General features: G+C 38.7%; 2 pseudogenes; both read left to right on the top strand.

Annotated features, from left to right (window-relative positions):
• The first annotated feature begins 1,890 nt into the window (after positions 1-1,890).
• LOC129053477 (glutamate dehydrogenase 1, mitochondrial-like) lies at positions 1,891-3,913 on the top strand (annotated as a pseudogene).
• Positions 3,914-6,162: 2,249 nt separating this feature from the next.
• On the top strand, positions 6,163-7,438 carry LOC129053281 (heat shock transcription factor, Y-linked-like; annotated as a pseudogene).
• The last annotated feature ends 10,260 nt before the right edge of the window (positions 7,439-17,698 follow it).

The raw sequence follows: 17,698 nt of genomic DNA, 5'->3' as shown, positions 1-17,698 counted from the left end.
CATTAGCCTTAATTTATGTGAATGTGTTTCGTTTCTGGTTTAGTTATTTTAAAGTAAAAAATTTAAGATATCTGCACCTTAGAATAGTGGACCTTAATGTATGGATATATGAAAATCATTTATTTATTACACCAGTTATTATTTTTTACTCAAGCATTAGTTTAAAATGTGGGTTAGTGAAGTGGTAAGATCGTCAGTAAAAACTACTGTTAACTAATAAGAATTATGTTAAGAAACAGCTTGAAAATACAACTGTCTTTGACTGTATAGGTACTTTTTATTTAAAGAGCAGAATTATTTTTCTGCCTGAATCAATATAAATTACTATGATTAGTACACAGATTGCTGCTACATTCCTCATTATCACTGTATTTTACATTTTAAAATACTAATTTGTGTTCCTGCCAGTGACGGGTATATGGCTTTGGATTTTATTCATAGGGAACTTATAATTGGTTTGGTTGTCTATTATACTTCTTTACATTTTTCTAATCATAAAAATATTATTTCAAATTTTAAATATACAATAAACATTTTTGCAGTAATTGTGAGAGAATTCTTCATAAACTTAAAATTGTGTAATCTAAGTGTGTGTTTATTATTTCAAAATTGGTTCCTACTCCAATAACTTTGTATTGCACCTTTTTCCAGTGTATCATTAAGTATGAATCTTTACCTTTTCTAAATAAAATATTAAGTGATAATTAAAAAGATAATAACATATTTTAGCTGAGGTTTTCTTGCTCATAATAATAATTCCAATAATTTGGAAGGCCAAGGCAAAAAGATCGCTTGAGGCCAAGAATTTTGAACCTGGTTTGGCAAAATAGTGAAACACAATCTCTACAAAAGTTTTTACAAATCAGGAAGATATGGTAGCTCACACCAGTAACCTTAGCAATCTATAAGTCCATGCTGGGTGGATCACTTCAGGCTTATAAATTGAGGCTGGCCTGAACAATATAGCAGGACTCTGTCTATAAAAAATATTAAAATAATTAAAGAAACTGAATAGTTATCTGAGCCTACTGGCCTTTTCCTGGAGAACCTGCTAACTGGGAGGCTGAAGCTGCAAGAGCATGCGTATCACAGGCTGCCACTAAGGAGATCAGACAGGTACCTGATTCTTTTACGTAGCTAAGTGGATACAGCCTACTTTACGTTTACCTTTTTTTTTATGTAAAAATGCTTCTTTTCTTGCCTTTTTATGACTATAGGTAGACTTGTAGTTTGGAGTCAGAAGACAGCTTTAGCTGAGTCATCTCCCCCTGAAAACACAAGGCATACTCCCTCCCTACACAGTCACCCATCTTAGCAACCCAAAATGCTCAGCCAGAATTTGACTTAGATTGTCCTACATTTAATGTGATTTTGTCTTCTGATCCTCCCATTAACGCTCTCTTTTCTCCACACTCATCTCCCATCTTTTGCTACTGTCAGTAATCATTCATCCCCTCCCATCACAAAAGAAGCGTATACTCCATTCAGATAGAGCGACATGAAAATTCTCCAGAAAAGTAAAAAATTAAAAATATATATATTTTAATTTTGCACTTTTTTTAATTTTTAAAAAAGGTCAAAATTGAGAAACCACATGCATCTGGTAGAAGACGGGTTTTATCTTCACAAAGAATTTACTGATGTGAACATTTTTGTTACATAATATTAGTAGAAAAAAATCTGAATTAAACAAGAACAAAAAACTGCAAAACCTGGGGTGAAGCCCTGCTGCTTTCCTGGTCCGGGCCCGCTGCCCTGGGCTCAGCGGCCGCCCAGAAGGCCGCGTTGCTGGGCCAGGCCCGGGGACAATCCGCCCCCACCCCGCAGTCGGGGCTCGCATTGGCCACATGGAGCCACTACAGCGAGGCGGCGGACGACCGCTAGGACGACCCCAACTTCTTCAAGATGGTGGAGGGCTTCTTCAATCGCGGCACCAGCATGGTGGAAGACAAGCTGGTGGAGGACCTGAGGACCTGGGAGAGTGAGGAGCAGAAGGAGGACAGGCTGCGCAGCATCCTGTGGATCATCAAGCCCTGCAACCATGTGCTGAGTCTCTCCTTCCGCATCGGGCACGACGACGGCTCCTGGGAGGTCATCTAAGGCTACACGGCCCAGCTCAGCCAGCACCGCAAGCTCTGCAAGGGAAGTGTCCATTACAGCACTGATGTGAGTGTAGATGAAGTAAAAGCTTTGGCTTCTCTGATGACATACAAGTGTGCAGTGGTTGATGTGCTATTTGGGGTTGTTAAGAACAATCCCAAGAACTATACTAGTAATGAATTGGAAAAGATCACAAGGAGCTGGCAAAGAAAGGCTTTATTGGTCGTGGCATTGATGTGCCTGCTCCAGACATGAGCACAGGTGAGCGGGAGATGTCCTGGATCGCTGATGCCTATGCCAGTACCATAGAGCACTATGACATTAATGCACAAGCCCGTGTTACTGGTAAACCCATCAGCCAAGGGGGAATCCATGGACGCATCTCTGCTACTGGCCATGGTGTCTTCCGTGGGATTGAAAACATCATCAATGAAGCTTCTTACATGAGCATTTTAGGAATGACACCAGGGTTTGGAGATAAAACATTTGTCCTTCAGGGATTTGGTAATGTGGGCCTACACTCTATGAGATATTTACATGGTTTTGGTGCTAAATGTATTGCTGTTGGTGAGTCTGAAGGGAGTATATGGAATCCAGGTGGTATTTACCCAAAGGAAGTGGAAGACCTCAAATTGCAACGTGGGCCCATTCTGGGCTTCCCCAAGGCAAAGCCCTATGAAGGAAGCATCTTGGAGGTCAACTGTGACATACTGATCCCAGCTGCCCGTGGGAATCAGTTGACCAAATCCAATGAATCCAGAGTCAAAGCCAAGATCATTTCTGAAGGTGCCAAGGGGCAAACAACTCCAGAAGCTGACAAGATCTTCCTGGAGAGAAACATAATTGTTATTCCAGATCTCTACTTGAATGCTAGAGGAATGAGAGTATCTTACTTTGAGTGGCTGAAGAATCTAAATCATGTCAGCTGTAGCCATTTGACCTTCAAGTATGAAAGGGATTCTAACTACCACTTGCTTTTGTCTGTTCAAGAGAGGTTAGAAAGACAATTTGGAAAGCATGGTGGAACTATTCCCATTGTACCCACAACAGAGTTCCAAGACAGGACGCCGGGTGCATCTGAGAAAGACATCATGCACTCTGGCTTGGCATACACAATGGAGTGTTTTGCCAGGCAAATCCTGTGCACAGCCAGGAAGTTTAACCTGGGATTGGACCTGAGAACAGCTGCCTATGTCAATACCATTGAGAAAGTCTTCAAAGTGTACAATGAAGCTGGTTTGACCTTCACATAGATGGATCATGGCTGACTTCCTCACTATCCTCTTCACGTGTAACTTCTGCAGACCTATCACAAGTTTACATGCAACCACAGAAATCCCTTTCTCTCCTGACTCATTAATAATGGATACCATTCTCAACAAGTCAGTCCAAATCAGCCCATTAAGGAGAAATAAGTTAAGGTTAGAGGATCATGTACAAGCTGAGTGTGAAAGTAGAAGTCCCCTACACCAGAGAGCCATTTTGGTATTTTGCCTTCAAATAAAAAGCCTCCTCCATCTGGCTGTGCAGCCTTGCTCTGTGGCTTTTCCCAATGCAATCAGTGCTAGTGCTGGGGAAGGGACAGTCAAGAGCAGTCAGTTGCTTACTTATTTTGCTCTGGATGAGTCTGGGATATGCTGTAACTTTAACACATTTAAGAAGTAGGTGTGTGGCCTTTTCAGAAGGTGGCATGGTCCTCAAGTGAGTTCTCAGTATTTTATATCAGCAAAATAACTCAATTTTGCAGGTTGCAAACAAATATAAAAGCTGTTTGTGTTTACAAATTTTATTATTTTAGAATAGAATAAGTACATGCTGCTGTAATAAAATTGTCTTTAATCACTTAACAAGCCTAAGCTTGACTCAAACAGTGAATGCCTATAAAAATAATAAATGAAAAAAACTAGTATTTTTATATCATAAATCAGTATTATTTATAGCTTATCATTCATGTATTGTTGTCCAGCAAACATTAAAAGCCCTGTGGATAATTAAGTTTTCTTCATACATGCAAAATGTTGGAGGCTATTTTCATTAAAACCATCAGAATTTGCTTACTATAATTAAGACACATAGTCCAAAGAATGCAGGAAACTTTTTATCATGTTAACTAATTGTTCTCTTTTGAAGATCTATGGTTGACTAAACTATAATTCAAGTAGAATGTCCCAGAAAAAAACCACTTTGGCTCCCTGTTTGGAGTCTGGCAGGCTCTGAGCATTGCCAATTGCCCCTACTCACCTGACTTTGTATCCTCTCCTTTTAGAGGCTTTCCATTCTGCACCCAGCTTCACTAACAGAGAGCTGAAAACAACCTTGGGTTGAGTGTTTCATTTGGGAGTTATTTTGCCAGTGCCTTTTGAACAGTAGTGTCCCCATGAATTGCTAGATAATACATGTGTAAGAATCAGCTTTTTTTTTTTTTAACTATAACACCTTTCAGAAATTTCTAACTACTTTGTAACTGCATGGATTAACCTGTTGATAAAAGCAGTTATTTAAAGTCTACGTTTTCCAAAAAAAAAAAAAAAAACCAAAACCTAAAGGATGTTAGACGAAGACAATCTTCTAACAATGACACCTCTTCCCAGTATGAAAGAACTAACTCCTACGATATGAGAAATATCAATATTTTATTTCTTTCTTCTACATGTATTCAACACTTATCAATGTCAAAGAGTTCAAATTTTAATATGTCAAATTTCAACCATGAAGATATAAAAAGTCTTACTGTTAATGCAGCATTGCTATTTTATTCAATAGCAACATTACTTTATAAATTCAAATCCTGCTTAATAATGTTAACAATTATTTGCAGGACACAAAGATTATTCCTTACAAAATCTTTTTTCATAGAGATTATGTTCTTGGAGCCAAATAAAAATTTTACTGCTTAGACAAACATACATGCTTACTTTTCTTACAACATTTTCTTGTTGTTATTATTTTTATTGTTATTATTATTTATTTACATCTCCTACTCTTTGGGATCTCCTTACAAGTAAATCACCTTCTTTTAAAATCTCTTTCATCATTAACATTTGTCAGATATTTACAGACAGACCAAATAAAATCATTATTTATTTTTCTGATATGACTGAAAAAGGTTTTGAAGAGATATGCATATAAATAACTTTTTATTCTGAAATGTAATTAGTTAGTTTTATTCACAATTGTTCTCCCCTTGATTTATCAAGGTAAGTTTCACATAATGAAAAATTACATTTGAGTGTACAATTCAATGGAATTTAATATGTTTATGATGTCGTACAATCATCATCTATCTTTAGTTCCTAAACATTTCTATTGCACAGCAGGAAACTCCATATCTACTAAACAGTTCTATTTATTTCTCAGCCTCTCATAACCAGTAACCTACTTTTTTTCTCTATGGCTATATCTTTTTACCACATTGGTTTTGCACTGCAACAGTTTTCAATCCAACATGCCAACGTCATAGAGGTTTTAAAATCGTTCACTTTTGTTTTCCTTTTCCTTTTTCTTTTTTTTTTTTTTTTTCATTTTGCAATTACCAGGACCTATGCTCCTCTCACCAGTCTAGTAAGAGTGTCTGTGTCAGGGAGAGAATTACATTTATTTCAGGGATTGAGGACATTATTTTCTTATTTATTTAAATGCTGCTACAGGGATGTGATTTTGCAGCCTACAATGTGTAAGTGAGCAGTCTATGTTTTATTTTCACTGGCTACATTTCTCAGACTGGGAAGGAAATACTTTTGGCCAGATTTTTATTGATTGCTAGGAGACTAAAGTCCTCTTGTGATGTCTTTGCTACTCAGCTTGACATATACTAGAGTGATGCTTTAGATTGCCTTACCTGCATAAGCCTTCTGAAGCTGCGTTTGAAGCTTCAGTCTTGAAAACCATACAGGCTGGAAGAGTATCTAAAGAAATATTTATTTGAGATGGCACATGTTTCTTCAGAAACTCAAGTTGTTTCTCCCAGAGATGAATTAACTGATTCAGAAGCCTCCGCTAGATCACCACTGTGTAAACTCACATTCCCCGGGGACTCAGACTTAAGGTCAATGATTGAAGAAAATGCTGTTCAGGTTTTTTCACAAGAATCCTTGTTAAAATGGCCATGTGACACAGTGTGTGTTTCTGAGCCAGATAAAGATAATGATTTTTTTTTCTCTGACCTTCCCCAGGAAATATCAGAAAATATTTGAGAGTGACCAATTCAAGTCTATTCTATAGGATGGGAATGGAACTTGCATAGTGATTAATGAAGGACTTGTCAAGAAAGAAATTTTGCATAGAAAGTCTCCTTACAGAATATTTCAAGCTGACAGTATCAAAAGTTTTGTTTGACATCTCAGCCTTTATGGATTTAGTAAAATTTGACAGAATTTTCAAAGATCTGCCTTTGTAGCCACCTTTCTGGCAGGAGAGAATGAATCCATTGTCTTAAGCAAGATATTTAATATATTTCAGTTACCACTTTACATAGAGTATATATGTAATTTTACTTTGTACATCAGTAAATATGTTAATACATGAAGTAAGACCAGATTTTGAAAATTATATAAAATACTAAGGTAAAATTTTTTTAATTTTTTTGAAATTATTGAGTTCAGCTTGAGAATTAATCTTCCAGCATTTTAAGAAATTTTGCTAACAACTTTGAATCTTACCAGTGAAATCAAAATAAATGTACCAAAGCCACTTAATGCAATGTTACTATTAATATATAACATGTTTTCACTTGAGGGCTTAACAACTTTAGTGCTCTTTTCCCAAAAGCACATTCTTGAAAATAGTAAACCATGTTCATGAATTTTTTGATGATATTAAGTTTGTGTGATGAAACAGAAATCTGATATTTTAAGTGTTTGTTATTGTCACTTGTCTCAACAAATTGCAACAGATCAGCATGCTATTTTAAATCAGTTGACCTCTATTCATATGCACTCTCATAGCACCTGCATCCAAGCAAGTGGCCACATTGTGAATTTCATTACAACCACAACTTCTCAATACCGCAACATAATTCCCTTGCAAAACTGTTTTCTGGGGCTAATAGTGGAACCATCCGCTCTTCCAACAAGATATCCTGTGGTATTAGTCTACGAGGCTCCACATCCTAACCTGCTACCAATAGGCAAACCATGGTTGCAAATGCCTACGATACCTGATACATCAGCTGTCCCTCATTCCAGACCAGATCTTCAACCATCACAACTGGACAAATATCACCCTAATTACAAATGATCTTCCATTAAAACAGTATCAGATTATGCATGACAACAGAGACTAACATTTACATAGACCAAAAAAACCCTAAAAATATCTGCAATTATCTTACTGAAAAATAAAACTGCATGACAACTTATATGTTTGCTTTTTCTTTATTTCTCAAAGTATAGTTAAAAGTAAAATGATGTACTGAAAAATAAAACTGCATGACAACTTATATGTTTGCTTTTTCTTTATTTCTCAAAGTATAGTTAAAAGTAAAATGATGTTTTCTTTCAGTGTCAGACTGTTGTACTACTTCCTATAAAAATATATGTGGGCTTTTTGATTATTTGTAAGGAAATTTGATGTGCTCCTTTGTAAGTTAAGTAATTTAGTTCTTTAAAGAAGAAAAAATAATAAAGTCTTTTGGTCCACTTGCTGCTGAAACAACATGGTTCCACTGCCTGGGTAATTTGTAAAAAGGCTTATTTTGCTCATGGTTCTGGAGGTGGGGAAGTCCAAGGGGCTGCACCTCATGAGATCTTCTTTCTATGTTACAACATGGCAGGTTGACCTTATACGGTGAAGGGCATGAGATGAACAGAAAATCGGGACCAAACTCATCCTTCATCAAACTCACTCACAAAATAACTAATTTGTTCTCCAGATAGCAAAATCAGATAATAAAATCAGAGTGGCACTTAATTTGCAGCAGCAGGATTGGAATTCTTACTTTTGAGGTTGGTGGTAGCAAACTCATTTATGGTTGGTTTCTGCTTCATGCTTAGATGGTGTGTTGAAATATTTTGTACTTAGAACTTTTTAACATTTCCTGATTAGGGCTTTTTAAAATAGAAACAAACCCTTCCTGTTTTGAATTTAGCCAATTTATTGTAAAAATTCATTCATAGGTTTCTACTTTTTAGACTGTGGATTTCTTGTAGACAGAAATTGTATCTTATACCTCTTTTTCTTCAGCAGTGGTGTGCCTGGCACCTAGTTGAATTGTCAGATTTGTTGAATAAGTAATGTAAAATTGTACCAGAAGTAAACTATTACATATATCAACTTTACACAGAAAACATTTTGCTAAGTAAGATGTATCAGTCAATTCACTCACTTGTTTAATAAATATTTATTAAGTGACTACAGTATGTTATGAGCTAGGAATATGGCAGTAAACAAATCTCACCTTGCCTCAAACTTCAGTGGATCCAGGAGTCTCTAGAAGTTTAATTCTTTCTCAATCGGCAATTCCTCTTCACTGAAGATTTGACAAGAAGCTTTGAGAAGGCAAGAGTGTGTGAACTCAGCAGGTGTTTGTGATGTACCTACTGTGTGCCAGAAGCTGTAGTGTCACAGGATCTGCCTGTCTCCTAGGAAAGGTGAACACTAAAACCATTATTTTAAGTAGCAAAATTGCCAAATATGCCAAGTGATGGCAAGGGAAAGCACTGGTTCCCAAGAGCTTAATGGGCACTGAGCCTATTGTGGGGTCCAGGCATCTCTGGAATGGTGCCTTCGTAGGTCATGGTTGTCCCTCCTTGTTGCTCCTGCTGTCTCCTTCAGTTACACGTTACTTGCTGCTTGATGCTCTGCATTGATGTACACATGGCCCAGTTTTCCCTGGTGGACTGCTTGGGACATTCTTGTCATCAGGCTCTGAAGACTTTGTTCACAGAGGTGTACTTTCCAGATGGGGAAGCCAGAGATCTGGGGTCCTTTGTTGAGGCCACTTTCACATTTTTTATCTTCCCTGACATACGTAACAGATGAAGCTCAGGGGAGTGATGAACGCCAGGGCAAAGTGTGGACAATGTACAATTCTTCAAGCTCCAGCTTTAACTCTTTTTCTTACTGCTTTCCTAGGACAGTATATTTAGATGGAAGTAAATGAAAATAATGTTATTAGGGGATACGATTAAAATATATCCCACTTGCAAAAAAGGAAGTGGATTATTTGTGAACCGTAATACTTTATTTTTACTGAGAAATCCCCTTAAAACTTGGAACCTGCATAGAAGATAATTATTTCATTCTTCAAATGTTTAGTAGGAAACTATATGCCAGGACTGTGCTAGGTACTATGGATACATGATTGACTATTTAGTATAACATGCCTTGGAGTTTCATATAAATGGCTAATGCTGTATATACAGTGTGGTAAAAAGAGACTTCTGAGATGCACAGGGGACAGGCAATAAAGGGTATTTAAATGGTGGATAAATGTGTCTGGATGTTTAACTCAGGGCTGTTGAAGTTTTTCAAGGTAAGTGGTCTCAGAGTTTTGGCATTTTTAGGCCCTGGTAAGTACTTTGTTTCTAGCTGATTATTGGCCACCATTACTGATCATCAGTTGGCTCTGTCTGATCCAGCAACTCCACCACTGGGTAGCTACACAAAGGAAAATGAATAAATACCCGTACTTGTATGTTTCCTGCAATGCTATTCACGGTAGCACAGATATAAATCAACCTAATGTCCATCAACAGATGTTTGGAGAAAGAAAATGTAGAAAATATACACAATGAAATACTATTCAGGCACAAAAAAGAATAAAATCATAACTGCTGGAGACACATGGATGGAACTGGAGGTCATTATTGTAAGTGAAACAACCAGACAGAGAGTAAACATCGTATATTCTCACTCATAAGTGGGTGCTTAAAGATGTCTAGGTACTGATATAGAGAATGGAATGATAATGGAGACTTAGCAGGGTGACAGGATGGGAGGGTGTATAGTGAGAAATTACTTAATGGGTACGATGTCTATTATTCAGGTAATAGATACCCTAAAAGCCCTGACTTCACAATTACACAATCCATGCTTACAGAAAATTGCACTTGTAACCAATAAATTTATACCCAGAAAGTCTTAGACCTCTCTCTCTTCTCTCCTCTCATAAGCCTCAGAGCTCAATGATCCCCTTGGATCTCCACAGCCTCCTAAGTTTTGACTTTCCTACCTAACATGATTTTAGGCAGACATAAGGGAGTGTTTCAGGATGATGCTCTCTGTCACACTGCTTCTGAAGCAACATCAGAGGCTCTTCTGGTGGCCTTTATCTATTCACTGCTTTCATCAAGGAATAAAACATCTGTGGTTAAAATTTTAAAAACTGTGTTTCCCACATACAATTCAGACCTGGCAGAACAGATTTTAGAATTTTAAGGAAACAGCATTTTCCTGAATCAAAAGGGCACTGTAGTGCAAAGGCCAATGTCACATAAGTACATTTTCCCCATCTGTAACATAACTCTCAGATGCTGTTCCCACAGCTGGAATCACTGCAATGTTTTGACTGAGGTACTGGAAAAGCCTATGAGCTCATTATCATTTGAACATATGAATAACATAAAATTTAGGCAGAATTTTATTTGAAATGATTATGCAATTTTTAATTAACAGATTTATATTGTGTTAATTCAAACAATACACATCAGGTTGTTATGCTGTAAGCTAGAAATATTTACAATAACACATGGTCTTGAGTCTCATCTGATGAATTGAAGCATAAAGAAAAATAATTTATCTTAGGGAACTTTGTGACAGTTTCTGTTTAAATTTTCCTCATAATGATTTAAAACTCTTGTGCATATATAGAGAATTCATGACTGAAGAGACTTTTTTGGACTATTGTGCTATGTTTATTATTGTAACTTTTTAAGATCTGGAGGAACATATATTTAGTCTCAGTTGGCCCAGTAAATGTTTTGGAATCAGCTTCTGTGTTGTGTATTGAGTATTGAAGCAACAGTGGAGAAAATGCTACAGCCCTCACAGAGTCTGGGGGAGAAAACCTGTTGGAGTATGGCAGGGAACACTCTGGGAGCATCCCAGGATGCCAAAAGTGCACACAGATGGAACATGTGCCTTAGAGTGGGGGAGGGTCAGACAAGGAGAGGTGTCAGGAAAAACAAGGAAAGATCTGCAGGAATAGAAACACACTTGAGAAATTCATGGGGAATGAAAAGAGAATGAATGGGTGAACAGCAGCAGATTGCCAACAAGGAAACCAAGAAGGAGCAGCCACAGAGGTTGATGGAGAATGAGGAGAAAGAAGGTGACACTGAAGCCAAGGAAAGGAAAATGTTTCAACATTTCTGGAAAACAAAATCACACACTCTGTCTTAATATTGCTGTTTTATGAGTCATATAGCCACATTCCAGGTTCTGAGATGTCCGGCACTAAAGATGTTTCTTTTAGTTTGCTTAACCGAGCATTTGCCAGAATAATCTGCGCTCAGTGTGAGCGTGTGCGTGTGTGTGTGTTTATGTGTGTGCACGCACCTGTGTGTTCCACTAATATCTCACTGAGGCTAGTGTTCTATACAACATAATTTTTTAAACACTGGTTTTATCCATCCTGTGTTCAGCTGCAGCAATATTTACAAAGATCAACTTTGATCATATGTCTTGTTACTAAAGAAAACATAACAAACTAATGAGTAAAGGCCAGCCTGCAGTGGCTCCTCACTACTTGTACAATGTAGCCCAACTGGCTTGGCCTAGGAGCCCTGTACTGACCTGGCTGTACTGCTGTCTGCCTGCTCTTTGCCTCCCCTTTCCTCCTGGAGAAGGTAGGGTTACTCTGAACTTTGGACAGCATTGAACATGTGTCCTTCTCCTAAAGCGGAGCATGTTTTCCTGAGTCCACTTTAATCACTTTTAAGGGTATAGATCAAACAATTTATATTTTTCTGGCCTGTCCTTGTCTCCCCTACCAATCTCCATACAGAGATCTGAACTTTCGTTAAAATTTTTGGTCAGGTCTCACTCTGTATGCAGTTTTCCTGCCACTTCTACAATGTACACACTTTACTGGACATAAATTAATGCTATACTAGCCCAGATTTTTCATTTATGTATCATTTTATATCATCTTCTTTTTTTCTTTGAGCTTATTTCACTTGTTTATTCAATCTTTCCACAATATAATTGTATGTCATATAATTTTATATTTATTTTCATTGGTACTTGTGTACCTTTGCTGTAAAATGGAGACTTTCTAAATAGATCTTCATTAATGTTTAAAGAACAAAGTTTTAAGTCTTGGTCTCAGAAAAAAAATGAGTTCTCCAAATATCCACGAGGCAAGAAACACTTGAATTGTTGCATCAGATATTATTAAAGAGAATAAGAAACATGTGTAATGGAAAATTGCTAACTTTGCCTCAGGGTGATCAGGTTGATTCACTGAGAAAGCTTGAAATGGTTTAGAAAGCATGGTTCTGAGATTTCTAGGAGAAGGAGAAAAGTTAGTGTAGGGCATAAGATGTCCACATCAAAAATTTAGAAAGACCTCATATTAAAAACCTAACATCACAACTGAAAGAATTTGAAAAGCAAGAGGAAATCAACCACAAAGATTTCAGAGGACAAGAAATAACTAAAATCAGAGCTGAATTGGAAGAAATTGAGACATAAAAAATTGTTCAAATGATCACTTAATCAAGGTTTTTTGAAATAATAAGATAGATAGGCACTAGCTAGATGAATAAAGAAGAAAAGAGGGGGAGGAGCCAAGATGGCCGAATACGAACAGCTCCAGTCTACAGCTCCCAGCGCGAGCGATGCAGAAGACGGGTGATTTCTGCATTTCCATCTGAGGTACCGTGTTCATCTCACTAGGGAGTGCCAGACAGTGGGCGCAGGTCAGTGGGTGAGCGCACCGTGCGCCAGCCGAAGCAGGGGCGAGGCATTGCCTCACTCGGGAAGCACAAGGGGTCAGGGAGTTCCCCTTCCAGGGGTGACAGACGGCACCTGGAAAATCGGGCCACTCCCACCCAAATACTGTGCTTTTCCGACGGGCTTAGGAAACGGTGCCCCAGGAGAGTATAGCCTGCACCTGGCTCAGAGGGTCCTACGCCCACGGAGTCTCGCTGATTGCTAGCACAGCAGTCTGAGATCAAACAGCAAGTCAGCAGCGAGGCTGGGGGAGGGGCGCCCGCCATTGCCCAGGCTCGCTTAGGTAAACAAAGCAGCCTGGATGCTTGAACTGGGTGGAGCCCACCACAGCTCAAGGAGGCCTGCCTGCCTCTGTAGGCTCCACCTCTGGGGGCAGGACACAGACAAACAAAAAGACAGCAGTAACCTCTGCAGACTTAAATGTCCCTGTCTGACAGCTGTGAGGAGAGCAGTGGTTCTCCCAGCACGCAGCTGGAGATCTGAGAACGGGCTGACTGCCTCCTCAAGTGGGTCCCTGACCCCTGACCCCCGAGCAGCCTAACTGGGAGGCACCCCCCAGCAGGGGCAGACTGACACCTCACACGGCCGGCCAGGTACTCCAACAGACCTGCAGCTGAGGGTTCTGTCTGTTAGAAGGAAAACTAACAGAAAGGACATCCACACCAAAAACCCATCTGTACATCACCATCATCAAAGACCAAAAGTAGATAAAACCACAAAGATGGGGAAAAAACAGAGCAGAAAAACTGGAAACTCTAAAAACCAGAGTACCTCTCCTCCTCCAAAGGAACGCAGTTCCTCACCAGCAACGGAACAAAGATGGACGGAGAATGACTTTGACGAGCTGAGAGAAGAAGGCTTCAGACGATCAAATTACTCCGAGCTACGGGAGGATATTCAAACCAAAGGCAAAGAAGTTGAAAACTTTGAAAAAAATTTAGAAGAATGTATAACTAGAATAACCAATACAGAGAAGTGCTTAAAGGAGCTGATGGAGCTGAAAACCAAGGCTCGAGAACTACGTGAAGAATGCAGAAGCCTCAGGAGCCGATGCGATCAAATGGAAGAAAGGGTATCAGCCCTGGAAGATGAAATGAATGAAATGAAGCGAGAAGGGAAGTTTAGAGAAAAAAGAATAAAAAGAAACGAGCAAAGCCTCCAAGAAATGTGGGACTATGTGAAAAGACCAAATCTACGTCTGATTGGTGTACCTGAAAGTGACGGGGAGAATGGAAACAAGTTGGAAAACACTCTGCAGGATATTATCCAGGAGAACTTCCCCAATCTAGCAAGGCAGGCCAACATTCAGATTCAGGAAATACAGAGAACGCCACAAAGATACTCCTCGAGAAGAGCAACTCCAAGACACATAATTGTCAGATTCACCAAAGTTGAAATGAAGGAAAAAATATTAAGGGCAGCCAGAGAGAAAGGTCGGGTTACCATCAAAGGGAAGCCCATCAGACTAACAGCGGATCTCTCGGCAGAAACCCTACAAGCCAGAAGAGAGTGGGGGCCAATATTCAACATTCTTCAAGAAAAGAATTTTCAACCCAGAATTTCATATCCTGCCAAACTAAGCTTCATAAGTGAAGGAGAAATAAAATACTTTACAGACAAGCAAATGCTGAGAGATTTTGTCACCACCAGGCCTGCCCTAAAAGAGCTCCTGAAGGAAGCGCTAAACATGGAAAGGCACAACCGGTACCAGCCACTGCAAAATCATACCGAAATGTAAAGAACATCGAGACTAGGAAGAGACTGCATCAACTAACGAGCAAAATATCCAGCTAACATCATAATGACAGGATCAAATTCACACATAACAATATTAACTTTAAATGTAAATGGACTAAATGCTCCAATTAAAAGACACAGACTGGCAAACTGGATAAAGACTCAAGACCCATCAGTGTGCTGTATTCAGGAAACCCATCTCACGTGCAGAGACACACATAGGCTCAAAATAAAAGGATGGAGGAAGATCTACCAAGCAAATGGAAAACAAAAAAAGGCAGGGGTTGCAATCCTAGTCTCTGATAAAACAGACTTTAAACCAACAAAGATCAAAAGAGACAAAGAAGGCCATTACATAATGGTAAAGGGATTAATTCAACAAGAAGAGCTAACTATCCTAAATATATATGCACCCAATACAGGAGCACCCAGATTCATAAAGCAAGTCCTGAGTGACCTACAAAGAGACTTAGACTCCCACACATTAATAATGGGAGACTTTAACACCCCACTATCAACATTAGACAGATCAACGAGACAGAAAGTCAACAAGGATACCCAGGAATTGAACTCAGCTCTACACCAAGCGGACCTAATAGACCTCTACAGAACTCTCCACCCCAAATCAACAGAATATACATTTTTTTCAGCACCACACCACACCTATTCCAAAATTGACCATATACTTGGAAGTAAAGCTCTCCTCAATAAATGTAAAAGAACAGAAATTGTAACAAACTGTCTCTCAGATCACAGTGCAATCAAGCTAGAACTCAGGATTAAGAATCTCACTCAAAACCGCTCAACTACGTGGAAACTGAACAACCTGCTCCTGAATGACTACTGGGTACATAACGAAATGAAGGCAGAAATAAAGATGTTCTTTGAAACCAACGAGAACCAAGACACAACATACCAGAATCTCTGGGATGCATTCAAAGCAGTGTGTAGAGGGAAATTTATAGCACTAAATGCCCACAAGAGAAAGCAGGAAAGATCCAAAATTGACACCCTAACATCACAATTAAAAGAACTAGAAAAGCAAGAGCAAACACATTCAAAAGCTAGCAGAAGGCAAGAAATAACTAAAATCAGAGCAGAACTGAAGGAAATAGAGACACAAAAAACCCTTCAAAAAATAAATGAATCCAGGAGCTGTATTTTTGAAAGGATCAACAAAATTGATAGACCGCTAGCAAGATTAATAAAGAAAAAAAGAGAGAAGAATCAAATAGATGCAATAAAAAATGATAAAGGGGATATCACCACCGATCCCACAGAAATACAAACTACCATCAGAGAATATTACAAACACCTCTATGCAAATAAACCAGAAAATCTAGAAGAAATGGATAAATTCCTCAACACATACACCCTCCCAAGACTAAACCAGGAAGAAGTTGAATCTCTGAATAGACCAATAACAGGATCTGAAATTGTGGCAATAATCAATAGCTTACCAACCAAAAAAAGTCCAGGACCAGATGGATTCACAGCCGAATTCTACCAGAGGTACAAGGAGGAGCTGGTACCATTCCTTCTGAAACTATTCCAATCAATAGAAAAAGAGGGAATCCTCCCTAACTCATTTTATGAGGCCAGCATCATCCTGATACCAAAGCCTGGCAGAGACACAACAAAAAAAGAGAATTTTAGACCAATATCCTTGATGAACATTGATGCAAAAATCCTCAATAAAATACTGGCAAACAGAATCCAGCAGCACATCAAAAAGCTTATCCACCATGATCAAGTGGGCTTCATCCCTGGGATGCAAGGCTGGTTCAATATACGCAAATCAATAAATGTAATCCAGCATATAAACAGAACCAAAGACAAAAACCACATGATTATCTCAATAGATGCAGAAAAGGCCTTTGACAAAATTCAACAACCCTTCATGCTAAAAACTCTCAATAAATTAGGAATTGATGGGACGTATCTCAAAATAATAAGAGCTATTTATGACAAACCCACAGCCAATATCATACTGAATGGGCAAAAACTGGAAGCATTCCCTTTGAAAACTGGCACAAGACAGGGATGCCCTCTCTCACCACTTCTATTCAACATAGTGTTGGAAGTTCTGGCCAGGGCAATTAGGCAGGAGAAGGAAATCAAGGGTATTCAATTAGGAAAAGAGGAAGTCAAATTGTCCCTGTTTGCAGATGACATGATAGTATATCTAGAAAACCCCATTGTCTCAGCCCAAAATCTCCTTAAGCTGATAAGCAACTTCAGCAAAGTCTCAGGATACAAAATCAATGTGCAAAAATCACAAGCATTCTTATACATCAATAACAGACAAACAGAGAGCCAAATCATGAGTGAACTCCCATTCACAATTGCTTCAAAGAGAATCAAATACCTAGGAATCCAACTTACAAGGGATGTGAAAGACCTCTTCAAGGAGAACTACAAACCACTGCTCAGGGAAATAAAAGAGGATACAAACAAATGGAAGAACATTCCATGCTCATGGGTAGGAAGAATCAATATCGTGAAAATGACCATCCTTCCCAAGGTAATTTACAGATTCAATGCCATCCCCATCAAGCTACCAATGACTTTCTTCACAGAATTGGAAAAAACTACTTTAAAGTTCATATGGAACCAAAAAAGAGCCCGCATCGCCAAGTCAATCCTAAGCCAAAAGAACAAAGCTGGAGGCATCACACTACCTGACTTCAAACTATACTTCAAGGCTACAGTAACCAAAACAGCATGGTACTGGTACCAAAACAGAGATATAGATCAATGGAACAGAACAGAGCCGTCAGAAATAATGCCACATATCTACAAGTATCTGATCTTTGACAAACCTGACAAAAACAAGAAATGGGGAAAGGATTTCCTATTTAATAAATGGTGCTGGGAAAACTGGCTAGCCATATGTAGAAAGCTGAAACTGGATCCCTTCCTTACACCTTATACAAAAATCAATTCAAGATGGATTAAAGACTTAAAT

The sequence above is a fragment of the Pongo abelii genome, chromosome Y (assembly GCF_028885655.2).
Source record: "Pongo abelii isolate AG06213 chromosome Y, NHGRI_mPonAbe1-v2.0_pri, whole genome shotgun sequence".
In the NCBI taxonomy this organism is placed as follows: domain Eukaryota; kingdom Metazoa; phylum Chordata; class Mammalia; order Primates; family Hominidae; genus Pongo; species Pongo abelii.
The sequence above is the reverse complement of the archived record's forward strand: the minus strand, read 5'-3'. Positions and strand labels throughout refer to the sequence as shown.